We start from the raw sequence: 16,191 nt of genomic DNA, 5'->3' as shown, positions 1-16,191 counted from the left end.
AATAAAAAAAGGAACGAACTACTAATATAGGCAACAAAACGGATGAATCTCTAAAGATTCAAACACAAGAGAAATAAGTCAGACACAAAAACTACATACTACATGACCCCCTTTATATTTCACATTCTGCGAAGATGAAACAATAGTGACAGGAATCAGATCGGTGGCAGCCAGCGGCGAAGGGAAGCAGACAGACGGCAAACGAGCACCGAGTGACGGAAATATTCTGTCACGATCTTGGTCGTGGTTATACAACTATAATACATTTATCGAAAACTCATCAAACTGTACACTTAAAAAGAATAAATTTAACCATACGGAAATTACACAGCAATAACCTGACTTCCTCTCACCCCAAAAGATACTTGCCTTGTATTATACTATTTAACATTCTCTACAAGTCAAATCACACATTGAAGACCTAAGAACGGCATAGTGTAAAGCTTGATTATTGTGTGATTCCCTAGGAAGGTGAAGAGTGAATAAAATAATTCACCACCTAGTCATTCAACAAACAACTGCAACCTTAATTCTACAAGGTCACCATTAGCCACAACTAGTATTTCTTCGGTATCTACACTGTGCCAGGCGCTCTGTTCTAGACACTGGAGATTCAGCAGTGAACAAAAGCAGCAAAGCTCCTGTTCTCGTGGAACTTCTATTCTAGCAAAGGAGTGGAAAATAGACAAATAACGTGTGTTGTTAAGGTGGTGGCTGGTAGGAATACTGAAGTAAATAAAGCAGAGTAAGGGGACAGAAAGTCATGGGGGGATGGGTAACTCCTTTTTAAGGAAGCACTTCTGGGACAGTGAAATGAGAGGGTGGTCCATGTGCTACTGGCAAGAGTCACCAAGTGACAGCTGAGACTGTGAATTCTTGAACATTTCCCTAAACCTAAACCTGAAATGTCAGACAGTGATGATGGCAAAAGAAAAACATGTAGGTTCGCAGGAAGCTTGGTGCGAAGGCAGAAATGGTGACTCCAGTTAGCGCCTACCACACTGCTCACCCACACCTCTGCTTCTCCAACAGATTTGGCCCTTTTGAACTTCACATGTAAGTCTCAAAGAATGATAAGAAATTTAAAGGAGGAATAAGGAAGAGAAAGACATGTCAAAAAGACAGGCAGGAGGGATTTTTCCCCCCCTACTTAGCAAAGCCAAAAGAAAAACAGGAACTACTTCCTGTGACTGCCATGTCTTTTCAGCATGTCTTCCTTAGATGGAAGATCAACTCTAAAGCTGTAGGGCACAGACTTACATGATCCTAGTGTTCTTGAAAGAACACCAACCAACCCTTGTGTTACTGCACAAACTAAGAGTTTCTGGTAGCAATGTGAATGTGCATTTTTCTCATTACATTTTCTTAGACATTAAATCTTGCTGTATTGGCAGACAGAAAGAATTCGATGGGAGTCTTAGAGACCCATTCTCACCATACCCCTGCTCCAATCTTAGAGAAGCTGAAGCCCCCAAAACCAAATGACTTCCCCAGAGTCACACCCTAGAGTTAGAGCTGGCCCCCAGTCTTCTCAGGAAATAACTTTTCAACAACTGTTATATGCCCTTTCCTACTATGATATTTCTTCTACAACTATTTTTCTGAACACATTTTTCTTACAAGTACTATCTGAATAGTCCATGCACTCAAAATGTGAAGTCAGCAAGTAATTTTCATCCTTCAAACAGTGGTTTTGTGACAGCTATTTCTCTAAACTTTAATTAATTGTTTGTGTATGTATTCTACTTTGACAAATTTCCAGTTACCAGAAGTGACATAGAAGCTGATATTTCTGACAACAGCAATCAGTATCTCTCTTGATGAAATTGTTTTTAGATGTCTTATATCAATAAACAGCTAGCCAATAATGTACAAAGCAGGAGGCAGATTTAAGGCAGGATTTAACTATATCACATATGAATTGAAAATGTGTTGATACTAAAGCTCAGCTTATTGCCTATTTATAAGATGTTCATGCAAAAGCAAGAATTACAGATGTTTACGCATCTCATCTCCAGAGAGATGCAGGGGCTCCTGAAGAATCAGGATATGAAAACTGTATGTCCAACAGAGCATGCTTGCATTGAAAAAGGTTTGCTTTAATTGCCTCTTTGAGCTTATGTCTCTGGATCAACAGCCACATTCAGGGAAAAGAATAATGAAGTTACTGAAAGTCAGAAAGCCAGGCTGGAACATGCTCACTGCAGTCATGCCTGAAGACAGGGCATGCTTGCTGTGCTGATGGGAGGGGATTTTGAGACATCTCGTGATTTCTCCCAGGCTGATTTATGAGCTATATTAATTAATGGCCTCTATATAACTTTTCCGGCCTCCAGTTGCTGTTGAGTTCTCTACTCTTAAGGCCATCCTTGCTAACCCTTAAATTCTATCCCCACACATTCCTCAACCATCCTGTAGATTCACAATTTCAGTGAAACTGTCCTTCATTGCCATTAGGTCCTTAGAGGCCTGCAGAAAGACCACAAGCTGGTATGGTGTCCCTGAAATTTTGTTCTACTTGAACTGTAACATTTAAATACTCAAATTTGAGGAGGCAAAATGTTGTGAAGACCTCCAAGAATAAAATTAGCCATTCTATCATTCTAGGAGAATTCTACCATTCTAAAAGAGGCTCTGCTATCATACTACCCAGTTAAATAATATAGATCCTGTGAATTTTATCAAGTCTAACAGTTTATAACTTGGAAGAACTTTTTTGAAATTACCAAGTACATCATTTTTACTTGGTTATTAATAGCAATAAGTTTATAAGTAATTGCATACTCTTCTTTTGCCCCAGAATACATATTTGATTTCCTGGACAAAACTGTTTTCTACTAGCTAATTTTCAAAATGAGGGCTATGAAATGAAAAGCTGAAAAGTCAGAAGAGATCTATGAATACTGTATAAATCTGTAACTGGCCTTTAAGAAGCATAATTTCTCATGCTGTCAACAATTCTATTTAAAAGAAGACTCAAAAGATTTAATTCTATTTCTATCATGTCACTGATTATTAGAATGACCAAAGATCCTATTTATCACTCTCAACATTCCAATTCCCCCCATCTAAGCAGTCTCAGGACTTCTAAAACTATCAAGAGCCAGGGTTTCTGAAAACAAATCTGTCCTGTAACCATTCTTGTTTCATCGCTATAGAATTATGGAGAAATTCTAACAAAATGTTAGAGACTGCCCTTCTTCCCATGCTGATTTCCGCTAAACAAAGAGAAAGCAACCTTCAAAGGAAGACTTCATCAAACAATACGATTATTTGCTTTTTTCCTGGTTGGGGGTACATAGAATACAGGGGAAAAAAAGACCTTTTTGCCTAGAAAAGAAATCAACCTGTCACAGAAAAAAACGAAAAAAATCAAAAAATTTCAATCATGATCATAATGCCAAAATAAGAAGACCTGCTGGGAAAGAACTATTGAAGTTATAAACACCCTGAGCTATAGACACACAAGTAAACAAGCCTCCATGAACAGTCCTTTATTTGCAGAAAAACTTAACTGGGAAACGTTCTCTGTGGTTGTAGGATGGTTTTTGTCCAAGAGAATTTTAGGATAAAAGGCTTAGTAACTGTATCAGCAAAAACAGTCTGTTTGGCTTACATCTCTGAGGGGTCAACATCTTCAGACGTTCAACCTTTCCCAGACTAAAGGGCTTATTTTTATAAAAGTGCTCCAAGGATTTGAGGGACAGACAAACCCAAATCCCTTCACTGCCTTCACCTTCCTTTGGGCCTGTACTATTATGTGGCAAACACCCCCGAACATCCTTAACTCTTTATTTTCTTGAATTAACTGGCCCAGTAAAAAATAAGAAGGTTCTAGAATCAGAGCAAACTGGGTTTGAACCCTGACTTTTACTCAGCAGCTCTGGGACCCTAGGGACTATGAACCCCTGTACCCTTTCCATAAAATAGAGCTAGTAAGGCATATAAAACATGTTGCCTGTTCCCAGAACAAAGTAGGTATCCAGTAAATGGTAGTTATTATGACAGGTGCTTCTGACTTCACAGAGTAAAGCATTCATCAAGGGTAGGGCACAGAAGGTCCCATTTCTCCCAAAGGCCTTTCCAGAACAAATGGAGTTTCTCCAGTGCCCAGCTCAGTGAGAGATGTGAAAGGGTGACCCTGGTATTCTGGTGCCACTTCTGGCATTGTTTTACCATAAAACCCCTTTATAGGGGTCCCCACCACACACTTATACTGTTAAAGGTGGAAAATTTTCAAATGGCCAACTTCTGCTTCTGCAATCTGCCGATTTAACCAGGGTGTAGTTCTAGGAGATGTCCTGTGCAAAGATATGCTAATGGCCAACTTCTGTTTCTGTAAATCTGCTTGCTTGTTTGATGTGGTTTTAGGCTTTATAAGCTACTTTCTCTGGAAGCTCGGGACTGATCTCCTCTAACCCTGCGTGGTAGAGTCAGTTGCCCGCTGGCTAATAAAGGCTCACAATTCATCTCAATTGGCTCCGTGGGTCTTAGACTTGATTGCAGCACAACAGTACTATGCTCTCCACACTCACAGCAGTCAGTTCCCGTTTCCCACACAGGCACACTGCCACCTTCCTTCAAGTCTCCATTCAGCACCTGGCTCAGTTTTCCTCTCCACGCCACTTCCTCCAGCCTCTAGGTCAATTACCTATCTGGTCCTTAGAATTCACTCCTCCATCTTTTTAGCTCTCCCTACAATCTTCTCCAGTGTACCAACTTATCAGGTGTTCCCCGCTAAATTATAAGTTATGTGCAGCAAGCGAATGTGTCTTCACGTGTTATTTTCTTCCACTCTGAGCCCAGCGCCCAGGATGACCCGGTGCTCCATCAATATTTGTGGAATGAGGTCCGCTAAAGTCAGACCTCAGGAACGGGGGGGGGGGGGGGGGGGGGGGGGAGGATAAAACAGGGAAAAAAATAGTTAAAAACAGGTTCACTACAGTAACAGATCAGAAATTTCATTGAAAGCAAAGGTTCGGATAGGCTAAAACCATGACAAAATTTCCAGCTATTTTCAAAGAAACACCCGTTCAGGCAGGAGTGCATTTAATCCGGTGTTCTTCAAAGGCTCTCTAATTTGTTGGGGAGACCTTCATTTTCATCGGCTTCAAGCAATTTGCTAGACTGAGGCTCCAGAACCCCTGTAAACATGCCAGCCAACAAGAGCTTCTCCCCTAGGGCCTCAACCCCAAATACCAGAATTGTCGGCATTGGTGAGCAGCAGTGAACTCTAAAGGCACAGGCTCAAGTCAAGAACTCACCTAATGAAGCATATACTGACATCTGAATACAATTGTGCTACCTGAACACTTTATTCTCTTTACCTTGCCAAAACCAATAATCTAATCTCCAGGCTCTTGTCCAGTTCTAGCTCATAGTACGTGACCAAACCCAGCAACCTTCTTCAGATCATCCTCTTTCACCAACCAGCTCTTGAAACAGTGCGGGCACATGTCATGTCACAGACACCTCTGTTTCTGTAGGCTGGCAAGGACCAGGTAAAAATGTAGTCGGGGTTCCAGGGCAGGCACAGAGGCACTGGATCTAAGCCCTGCCTTCTCAGCTTCACAGCTGAACTCCTTCTTTATGATAACCAAAACAAACCACTTTGCTTCCTGTCTTGCTAAATAAGAGCAGAAAGAGGAATGAAATCACAAGTTTAAAAAGACATACTTGTGGTTCTGAAAAACAAAAACCAAAAGATGATAGCCTCTTTTTTTAAATACTGGCAACATTAATTCCATTATTTGAGGTCTGAAATGATTCGTTCAGAGGAAATGGATCCGTATTATTCCAATATTACTATGATTCTTTTTTTTTTACTTCCATTTGATATTTATATTTTATTTTTGTTATTTTTTTTTTATTATGGTGACATTGGTTAACAACATCCAGTAAGTTTCAGGTATATTATTTAGCAGTAAAGCCTATATATATCTTGCATTGTGTGTTCACCATCCACGGTTAGATTTCTTTCTGTTACCACATATTTGACCCCTTGTACCCCATCTACCTCCCTCATGATTCTGAGTATTCATTTTAGAAAGTGCTACTACCATTAAGAATTTTACAAATCAGACATTTTCTGTGTGGGATTAGAAAGTACTCAAGGAAAGATGAAACTAAACTATTGGGTGGAACTCACAACAGCCTCCTTTTTTCAACTGTTTTATAATGGTATTTAACAATTCAATCCCCCAAGCGCCCATGTGCCTGTCTACATCAAGTGAGCACCAGGGAGTCCCCAGATGGAGCTCTGCTCAGGACAGTGTCTTGCTGGTCTCTGCAACCCCCAGAGGCGCATCCACTCCCATTAATGGAGGCCATTTGACCCAAGTGTCAGACAACCCTCTATTTTCTCGGCAGAGGAGAAAACCACACTGCGATCACGTGCAATGTGACTAGAGTTGAAAACTGGAAAATGGCAACTCATTCCCATTTGCAAATTCTGCAACAGGAAGGACCACTGAACAAATGCTACTTGACCAACCAAAGGCTTTATCTTGAACTCAAGATTCTTACCACAATTAACACAATTGTTACAGTTTAAAAAAAAAAAAAAAAAAAGAAGAACCTTGCCTTGAATTGCAATCTTAACTGGCCAAAATTTGCACAGGGTTTTGTACCTTTGCATAAAAGAAACAGTTCCTAGGAAAGACCCTTCAGGACTTCTGTAGAGATATTCTTCTAATTTGAACCTATCGCCAAAGAGTAATTCTTATTTGAGAGACAAAAAAAAAAAAAATCCAGTTGAAAAACCCATGAAGATTCAAACTGGACCAAGAGAAAGAATAAATAATGAGGCCAGTCCAGTAATCAAGGATTCGGTGTCCATTTTAAAAGTTGATCAGGATAGACTTACAGACACATTTCTTTTTTTCTCTCCTAAAAGAACACTGTAAATATTACCCAAAATTCTAGTATAATAGTGAGAAGCCTGGATTCAAGAGGCAAGAGGCCAAGATATCGATTTCCAGTTAATGACAGCTGGGGAGTGAATTCAGGCAAGCCATTCTACCACTTTGAGCCACAGAACAGAAAATAAGTCTTCATGATGAAAGGGCTGCAATAACCTTCTGAGTCTAAGAAAACTTCCCAGAGAGGGGAGGGAAGTTGGGGGGGAGGGGTAGAAAAGAGGAAGGGATTAAAAGAACAAATTGGCAATTACAAAACAGTCATGGGGATGTAAAGCATAGCATAAGGAATATAGTCAATAATATTACAATAACTATGTATGATGTCGGACGGGTACTAGATTTATCAGGGTGATCACCTCAGAAGATACATAAATGAATAAATCACTATGTAGTAAACCTGAAACAAATATAATATTGTATGCCAACTATAACTGAAAAATGAAAAAAATTATTTAAAAAGAAGAAAAAAGAAACTGCCTGGAGTGTGGGTATCAGACCTGAGTTCGAATCTCTGGCTCTAGCAATAATGAGATTTGTAAACCACGAACAAGTTACTTAACTTCTCTCTGTATCAGGTACACCATCTGAAAAACAGGTCCACTTTAGTGTTTCCCCAAATGCAGGAGAGCTATACAAGATAAATTTAAGCAGTACTTAGAAGATTTTAGGAGACGGACAGGCACAGTATTAAACAATGAATCACATAATGAGAAAATTTTTTTTCAGCACTTCTTTGGTCTTTATAAAAATTTTATTATATGAAAAAGAAAGTTTTCTCTTTTTTTGGTCTTCTCTTCAACACCTCTTTTAATATAGGCTAATTTCCCTTTTTAACAAAGTGAGAGCAAGCTGCGGTCAGCTAGCACCTAGGAAAGCAATTTTATTATACAGACTTTAAAAAATAATGATTTATTTTAATTACTTTTTAATTACCTTCTATTTGAGACCATTGATACTGATTTTCAATTTAGAAGACCAATATGACGTTAATTTTTTTTAATATATTGATGATTACAAAAATGTGTGTCAATTTAAATAACTTGAGTGGCCTGTATGCTGCCTATCTCAGGGTTACAGTGAAGGTTTACTGAGGTAATGGAGGGGAGACCTAACCCGCACCGTGCTCTCATCTACCCATGATCAATGGGTACAATTTCAGTCAGTGAGGAATATGAGTAGAGGGTACAGTGCAAACAAAAGCAACTACAAAAGATAGATGTGAGTTCCCAGAACAAAGAGGAGCCAAAAAATAGCAAGAAGGTGTTCTTAAAGTAGTAGAAGTCAGAAAAATGAGGAAAACCTGTAGAGGGAGATTCAGGTAACAAAGAGTTACTAAGCTATACAACATGCTGATCACTAGAGAAAACCAGGTATAGTTTCTTTGTGTATGCCTTTTATAATCTGGGACAAAGTTGTCAAAAAAAGTCAGTCTTATTTTAAAGAATCTTGAATGTCTAGGTAAAGAGCATTATGATGGCAGATCCTCAGTCTAGTCTTTTCACATTTGTTCAGTACCTAGTATACTTTATATGATGTTTGAAAATATTTGCTGAACAAATGAATTTTGGTTTAATGGTATTTTTTATATATTAACTCATCTAATTTACATACGTAATTTATATGTATATATGTAAAATTATGTCTTCTTCCCTCCCTATTCCAGTACCAGAGATCACACCTCACCCAGCTAAGATAAACTGCTACCTCAATCCCAAGGCCCTGCCTCTGGATGTGGAGAAGGGTCTACAGGTCAGTCTAAACTCAGTAATCTGAGTCTTCACTTTTTGCCTTTCCAAAGAAAGCTGCTCCTTCCATCAATGTTCCCTTTATGTCAAACTTGGATCATCAAAATATGAGATGGAATCAATTTCAAACTGCTATACTCTTGGGGACTTGCTGCTTAAAGAAAATAAGCTTGATTTGATTCTTGGCAAAAACAATTATTCCCAACCTGGCATCCTACAGGAATTTTGCAGAGCAAGTGTAAATGAGGATATGAAACCCAAACGACCTCTTAACAGCTCCTTTCCTCTCCCATGCCCCCAGTCCTGAAACTTCTTGCTCCTTCTTCTACCTTCTTCCTTCCAGTCCTAATCTATTATGATTTCTGAAATAAATTCATGGCAATACTTTAGAAAGCTTTGTTTTTGCCCACCTACCCCCAAGGAGAGTCTTTCAAGGTATTCAGAAATATCCTTATAAGGTTCTTCCAATTCTCTAAGAGGGGCATAGGCATTCCTTTCTTGGAAGATGAATGAGTCTTAGGGTCAGTTAGCTTTCCTTTTTATCGCATACTGGCTTTACAGGACTGCAACATAAGAAGCAAAATCTATACCCAAAATGGTGATATCCAGGATGGAGAGTTCAAATAAATATTTTATTTCAGAGAGATTCTCCAAATAGTGGGTCGGAGATGAGGACAATGTCTCACTATGTTTCACTACATCATGATTTCTCTACTGAAATTTATTGAACTGAACTAAATCCTCCTTCCTTTGCATTTCAGATAAGAATGTCCTTCTGGCTCTATTATTTAAGGCTTTATCCACCTAATGCAGATAAATAGGCACTTTCGGCAACTTCCTTTTCTTCTTCCTCTCCTGCATCATCCTTTCTTCCCTTATTACTCTCATCAGGAACACTCTTATACATCCCCTAGGTGTTTACCTCCTACCTCTCAAAATCCACATCATCTGTTATACTAAGGTCTCTCAAGACATAGCTTTAAGAGGCTCCAAAAGATCACCCTTTTTCCTAAATACAGACCTACAATTAGAGGGCGTAATAGCTCGAAGGGATCTTATAAAGTCAAGTACTTTAGCCTCTTTCATTTTATGAACCAAGAATCTACATCTCAGAAAAGTCAAATGACTTGCCTAAGGTCACAAGGCTCCTTAGTGGGTTTCTAGAATTATATTCAAAATACAATTATATATATAATTGTAGTTATATGTAATTATATCTAAATTTTGGAGTTTACATGCTTTTCTATATTTTTGTTGGACAGAATCCATAGCTTTTATCATATTCTCAAGGCAGTAAAAAAATCCTCTTTTAATAAATAATAACCACTGATTGGGTTTACATATATATGAAATTATCCTTAGCAATGTCCCATAATAAATACCAGTTATAATAAAACATCTTGACTTCAAGACTAGCCAGATAAAATGCTTTGACTTCGAAATACTTCTTGAAAGTTGGATTTGGCATAGAATATGTTGCAGAATTTTAAACACACACACACACACAATGAGTAACAGAATTGCTCCTGTGCATGAAAGGTTATTTTGGTTTTTAAAAACTATTTAAATTCTAAATTACTTAGTGAATTATCTCATTCTTATTTTAAAAATAGATTATTTTCCAAATCAAAGTACTTGAATGTAAAATGTCAGACTATAAAATTTTTTCAAATCACAGCTGCCTCAAAAAGAGAAATGAAACAATAGAATTAGAATTGTTCTGCAAAAAGTTAGCTGGCCTAGATAATTTAAGTGCATACTAAAATTTCTCAATCAAAAACCTAACCTTAACTATAGTTATTTTTCATATAATTCTATGTCTAATGTTTTTCTATGATTATCCCATCATTTTAAGTCACCTTTTAGAATAAGAAACGACACTAGTTTCTCATTCTCGTTAACACAGTCAGCATTTATTGAACCCTTTCCATATGCCATAACGAGGGGGTTGAATTAAGGACTAGGGAGAATGAATGAAAGACCTCCTCCTGGAAAAGCATACACTCAAAAGGAAGACAAATCTTAACTACATCAAGAAACACAATTAAAGACATAGCAGGAATAGTGCTATGATCCAATCTTATGAGAGTGAAAAAGAAGGGGATAATTAATTTTAAACTCTATCTTGGCAAGGGGGAGTGAATCCACAAGGGTCTATGAGAAGGATGGCACTTAAATAATGCCTTAAATGCCTTAGATTTTCAAAAAGTAAGAAGTCAGAATTTCAAAGTTCACTTTCCAAGTCTCATGGGGCTTCGTTCATTGTCAGGGTAAAAGCTCTTTGCTTTAATACAGTGTATCGGTCTCAAAAGAATGCACAGTAACCGAAAGGTCTATCTGAAAACAATTTTAAATATGAAATTTTAATTCTCTGGCTTCCAATATTTCTAAAACGCACCTCTCTAACAGCATGTATGCTGGTTATGTATCCAAAGAACTATTTTTAGATGAAAATATCCAAAAGAAAAGGGAGAATCACTCTTTGTCTCTTGCTAGTATTTCAAATGTCAAAACTTTGGTATTTTGACAAAGTCTTTGCCCTGATATTGGTAAATTCATGGAAACCAAACTACCTGGGATGCAACCTCAGCTCCACTACTTACAAACTCCATGATCGTGCAACTTTACCTGTCTATACCTCAGCTGCCCCAGCTATAAAAGGAAAATAATAACAGTATCTACCTCATGTGGTTCTCATGAGAATGAACCGAATCATTACACGTAAAATGCTCAAAAAATATCCAGCACACAGTAAATCAACAATAAATGTAACTGTTTTTACCAAGAAATGTTTTCTAAGAGTTTATCTCTAACTTGCTATACCACTTAATAAGAAAAACAGTTTCCCATTCTATTTCACTTTTATAAAGCAGACTTTAAAACCGTATTTTCTTTCAGAGAAAAATGCCTAAGCAAAGGCTAGGCATTTGGTTCCTATACAAAAATGGCGGTAACAGAGAAACAGCTTATTTCAAAAGATCCAAAATATAATTAAGGATAAAACAGGCAGGAATCATACTGTACTATAATCAGCTTTTTAAAACTTCACCAAAGTTAGGATTGACAATTAAACTAACAGTTATCTTCCCGTTTTCTTTTGTTCCTTATACCTTTACAGCCAAACACTCTGTTGTTCCATTTTCTGTGTATTGCACAGAAAAATATTTTGAGGTCACAGACCTATTCACAAATATCTGACTGAAACAATAGTACGTTTTTCATTTTAACTCAAGTCAAGAATTAGAGAATTGAGTAAATCTTATTGTCCGTTCTTTTCATGACACAACCAATGCCCCAACAAGCAAAAGAGAATTTAGCTGACCCACTTACAGCAATAAGGGAAATATGACACAAGCTGTTAATTCTGATAAGGACTTAGTAGATGAACGTACCAGAACACAGTAAGCATCCGCGGAAAGTCCTCTGTTCCCAGCATCTGTAACTGCACCACCTCACTGGTTAGTGTGGGAGTTCAAGTACACTGGAGCTCACTGGCTAGGTTCAAATCTTAGTTCTACCACTTCCAAGATGTATGGCGGGGGACAAATTAGTTAACCTCTCAGTTTCTTAATCTACAAAATAGGAATAATAAATAGGTTTGCTGTAAAGGTAAAATTAGTATTTGAAAAGCATTTGGAATAGTACTTGGCACACTGTGCTATTTAATAGTGTCTATTAAATAAACATTGTAATAACTTTGGCATTTATGGATATTTCCACATGTAGATAAGAAGGTCTCAATTTTTAGTGTAGGCCCTCTGCCGGAAGAATTAAATAAAACAAATTTTCAGAAAGCTTATTTAAAATTTGATTCTGGAGTAATTGGCCATAGGAGCATTATACTTGCATTATTTCTTCAGTATCCAGTTAGTAAATAAAAATATATTTGGATTTGAGAGTATTTTAGAAATGCAAAAATCACACATATTGGTATTTTCTAGACATCCAAAAAGTTCGTAAGAGTCTAAAGCAATGTCCACTTAACTATTTTAGGAGCTAAAAACTGAAATCACGAAGATATTAACAATTTGTGATCACTACAAATAATCGTATTAGCAACTTGTTTTATGGGAAGAGAGATCCCTAAAAAAAAAAAAATTTAGCTGGAAAAACATTCCAACTTCTCTCCATATAAGGTAAATACTATAAAAGATAATAAAAAGCTGTATCACTGAGTTTCATTTGGTTTCATTAATTATTAATAATGTAAGCACAGAGACTTCTAGAGCAGAGGTTTAAAACAACCAAACCCCAATCACCTTTCTCCGACCCTAAACTAATCGTTGTCTCACATGACCTATAAATATTCCTGAAGTCAAAATATGTCCAGCATCCATTACAGGCCTCTATTTGGATGTAAATCAAAATACTTATAAGGGTTAAGATTGGGAATGCTCAGCTGGAGGGGAGACACAAGTATCACAGGTGTCTCCTTCACAATCAGATAAGTCATTCTGGACCAGGCTTATCCTTGCAAGGGAGCTTGTGAATTGCTCTGACTACAGTACCAATTCTTATCTCTTACATGAACCATGGTCATCACTAATGCTGGTCACTCTGTTTCTACTGATTTTTCTCAAGTAGATACTAATTTGCTCTAAGTATCCACTGTTTTCCAAACTCTCCCTATGGTGAATTATTTTAATGGTTTATAGGAGAGTCTGGGGAACATGTAAAAATGGATACTTTGTACTTGAAAATTTAATTATATTATCTGAAGAAGTTCTACTCCAGAACATTCTCCATGCTTTCACATTTTCTTTGATTTGGGAGAAGTGTCTCTAGAGAATGGTATTAACAGAAAGCTTCCATTATTTTTATGGCATTAGAAAAATGGGCTGAAATAAAAGGGGAGATGAGAAATTAAGTACTTTCCTCAGTTGAAATTTAAGTTTTGCCAGAATAGATCAAAACTTAGGTTTGGATTCCATTATTACTGTTCGAAGAATTGGTAAAACTCCACTTTTGAATTTGGAAAATTTTGCGAGGTATTCCTTGGGTGTGGAGGGTGAGGGTCCGCCTCTAGAAAGTGACTTGCTGATTTTCATAACCAAGGAAGTTTTTTTTAAATATCAAACTAGTGTTCTATTATAGGAATGTATATACCACCCACTCATTTTGTGAGGTGTCACTAAAAAGTCTTGGGTTTTAAAAGCTGATAGTAGTATCAATGATGCGAAAGACAGAGTCAATTACTTTCAGTGCCAGAAGCTTCTTTCTGACTCTTTGCTCTCTCCCTTTTTTCATTTTGTTTATTTCCTTCTTTCTAATAAGTGCTGAAAAAAAAAAATGGCACCTACACGAAAGCCCTGGCACTGGCCCACGACCCAAGAACCTTCTAATTTAGCAAAGATCTGGGAGTCAGGAAACATTCTAATAAAAAACAACCAGACGGGCTTTCGCCTGATCACCCAGGTTTCCTTCCTGACGAGAGAGACAATGCTTTGCAGAGCCCTGCCCCACTCTGGTCTCGGGACTGATTCCCAAGACACTCGGCCAGGAGGCGCTGCAGGCCAGACCCCCGGGGCCACAGGCAGCCCGCGCCCAGCCCTCCCCACCCCCACCTCGGAGCCGAGCCCCGCGGCGGAGCTCTGAGTTCTGCACCGCCTGCCGGGGTTACTCTCGGTCATTCCTCTGCACCATCTCGCCATCCGTGCCCAGCCTGAGGCTGCCCCAAGAGAAAAGCTGCAAAAGGATGATGCGGGGTGGAGGAGCGGAAGAATAGGCACCTCTCTGCTCTAGGTTTCTGCAGACTCTCCTTCTCTGTAAGTCTTCTGTTTTTAAAAGGAACAAAATTTGTCCCTACCGCGCGCCAGGGACATCAGCTTGGGTGAGCGCACTGAGACCGTAGGCAGGACATCCAAGGCAAACAAAGCCCCTGAAGCCTCAACGGAGCAACAGCGCTACAGACCCCGTGTGGGACACCTCCTGGTCGACTTCTTTGGGTATAAGAACGCACTGTCCAGTCCGGGGGCGCACGGGGATCCTCAGGTCAGAGTCCAACTCAGACCAGCTTCTTAAGAACGGAGAACTAAGCGCTGGCATTCATCCGGGTGGGCGCCGGCCGACCCTTAGCCAGAGAAGTTTCTAGACATCTAAGGCTCTTCCAAACAAAGGGAAGCGCTCGGTGCAGGATTTGCCACTCCCCTCACTACGGCAGCAGCGCCCCCAAATGACCGGGAGCCCCCCAACCCACCGAGCCCTAGGTATTGCGCCCGGCTCTCCACGCGCAAAGATGCTCTCCGGGCTCCACCGAAGAGCGAGCCCCGAGCCCAGCTGCGCCGCGTCTTTGAGTCGCCGGAGCTCTCCTAGGAGGTCCTCCCCACATTTATACCACCCCCGCACCATTTGCGCTGCAAGAGTTGGAGATCTGGGGGTTCGGACTAAAGTCCCGAAATCTAGACCTTCCCAAAGCCTTCTCGGCCCCGAAACAAAACAATAACGCCTAAGCCACGAGAGAGCCTCTTACCTGTTTTCCACTTCTGTGTTTGCGTCTCTTTTCCCCACCCCTTGCAGACCCCTTCCGGAGAAGAGGAGAAAACAAAACAAATTGGGAGGCGGGGGGAGAAAAGAAAGAAAAAGGAGCAAAGCGCCCAGAGAAATTGCCTCCGGTGGCGCTGGTCCTGCGGCGCCCCCTTCCCTGCTCACCTGCGCCGGGGTAGAGAGAAGTGTTGGCTCGGCTAGCCCCGGCCCCTCTCGCTCTCCCTCGGAATTACCCGGCTTTTGCCGCGACTAGTTCCTTTTATAGATTCGGCTGAGCACAGCGCAGGGGTTACTATCGGTCAAAGCCTGTTCTTTCTCCCTCCTTCCCCGCCCCCTTGCCCGGCCTCTGTTTTTGTAGTTCAGTCACTCAGCAGAAAGCACGTGGAGCTGCGCCCCGCCCCTTAAATGGGCGACGTCCTGCAGACCCCCGCAGGGCTGCAGGAGAAGAGTGGGAAGTGGCGAGGTGCTGCTGGTATCGCCCAGTCCTGTGTCAGCGCCTGGCAGCCTAGGACAAGCAGGAAATGGGGGGCTTGGGACTGCGCGGGAGACTGTCTCTGCTACGTTCCAGGCGGCTGACGGCACTGGTGGAAATCGCTTCCTCTAAACTCGAACTTTGAGAATTTTTTCTTCTTTTCCTTTGTTAGTTTACTCAGTTTTTGAGATTGGAGGGAGAGAGAACGTGAGGCTGAAAACCCTCCGGACACCAACCTTTCACTCTTTCTTTTCACAGGCCTTGGGCGTGGGGGAAGGTGGACCGTCCTCTGGATAATTGGCTGTTTCTGTTTTCCACCAGAAACCGACTCTGGTATTCAATAGGCAACTTATTGCCTTTGGGATTCCCTGCCTGCGAGGACCAATGAAAAGCGTTTTTGCTCCTCTTCTTAAACTGGGAGTGGAGGGAAGCTGCAAATAACAGAACGATGTGGACTAACTCCCTTTTAATATTTTCACTGTATTGGTCAGCGTCCCCGTTATTAAATACACAAGGCTTGTTATTTTGGCTCCTATAGGTTTTCAAAGTATGCTAGAGAGTCGCAGTCGTG

General features: G+C 40.0%; 1 protein-coding gene across 7 annotated transcripts in view; it reads right to left on the bottom strand.

The window, feature by feature from the left end:
• Positions 1-15,456, bottom strand: part of ABCA1 (ATP binding cassette subfamily A member 1) — a 118,036-nt gene extending 102,580 nt beyond the window's left edge. For 3 of the 7 annotated variants that reach the window (XM_016156075.2, XM_016156082.2, XM_016156079.2), the window contains exon 1: positions 15,314-15,456. The gene's annotated coding sequence lies outside the window, so the exon portion shown is untranslated. The other 4 variants (XM_016156076.2, XM_016156077.2, XM_016156081.2 and 1 more) reach the window with 4 other exon arrangements.
• Positions 15,457-16,191: the final 735 nt, after the last annotated feature.

The sequence above is a fragment of the Rousettus aegyptiacus genome, unplaced genomic scaffold, assembly GCF_014176215.1.
Source record: "Rousettus aegyptiacus isolate mRouAeg1 unplaced genomic scaffold, mRouAeg1.p scaffold_m13_p_3, whole genome shotgun sequence".
NCBI lineage: Eukaryota > Metazoa > Chordata > Mammalia > Chiroptera > Pteropodidae > Rousettus > Rousettus aegyptiacus.
Note: the sequence above shows the minus strand (reverse complement) of the source record. Positions and strands in the feature narration are given on the sequence as shown.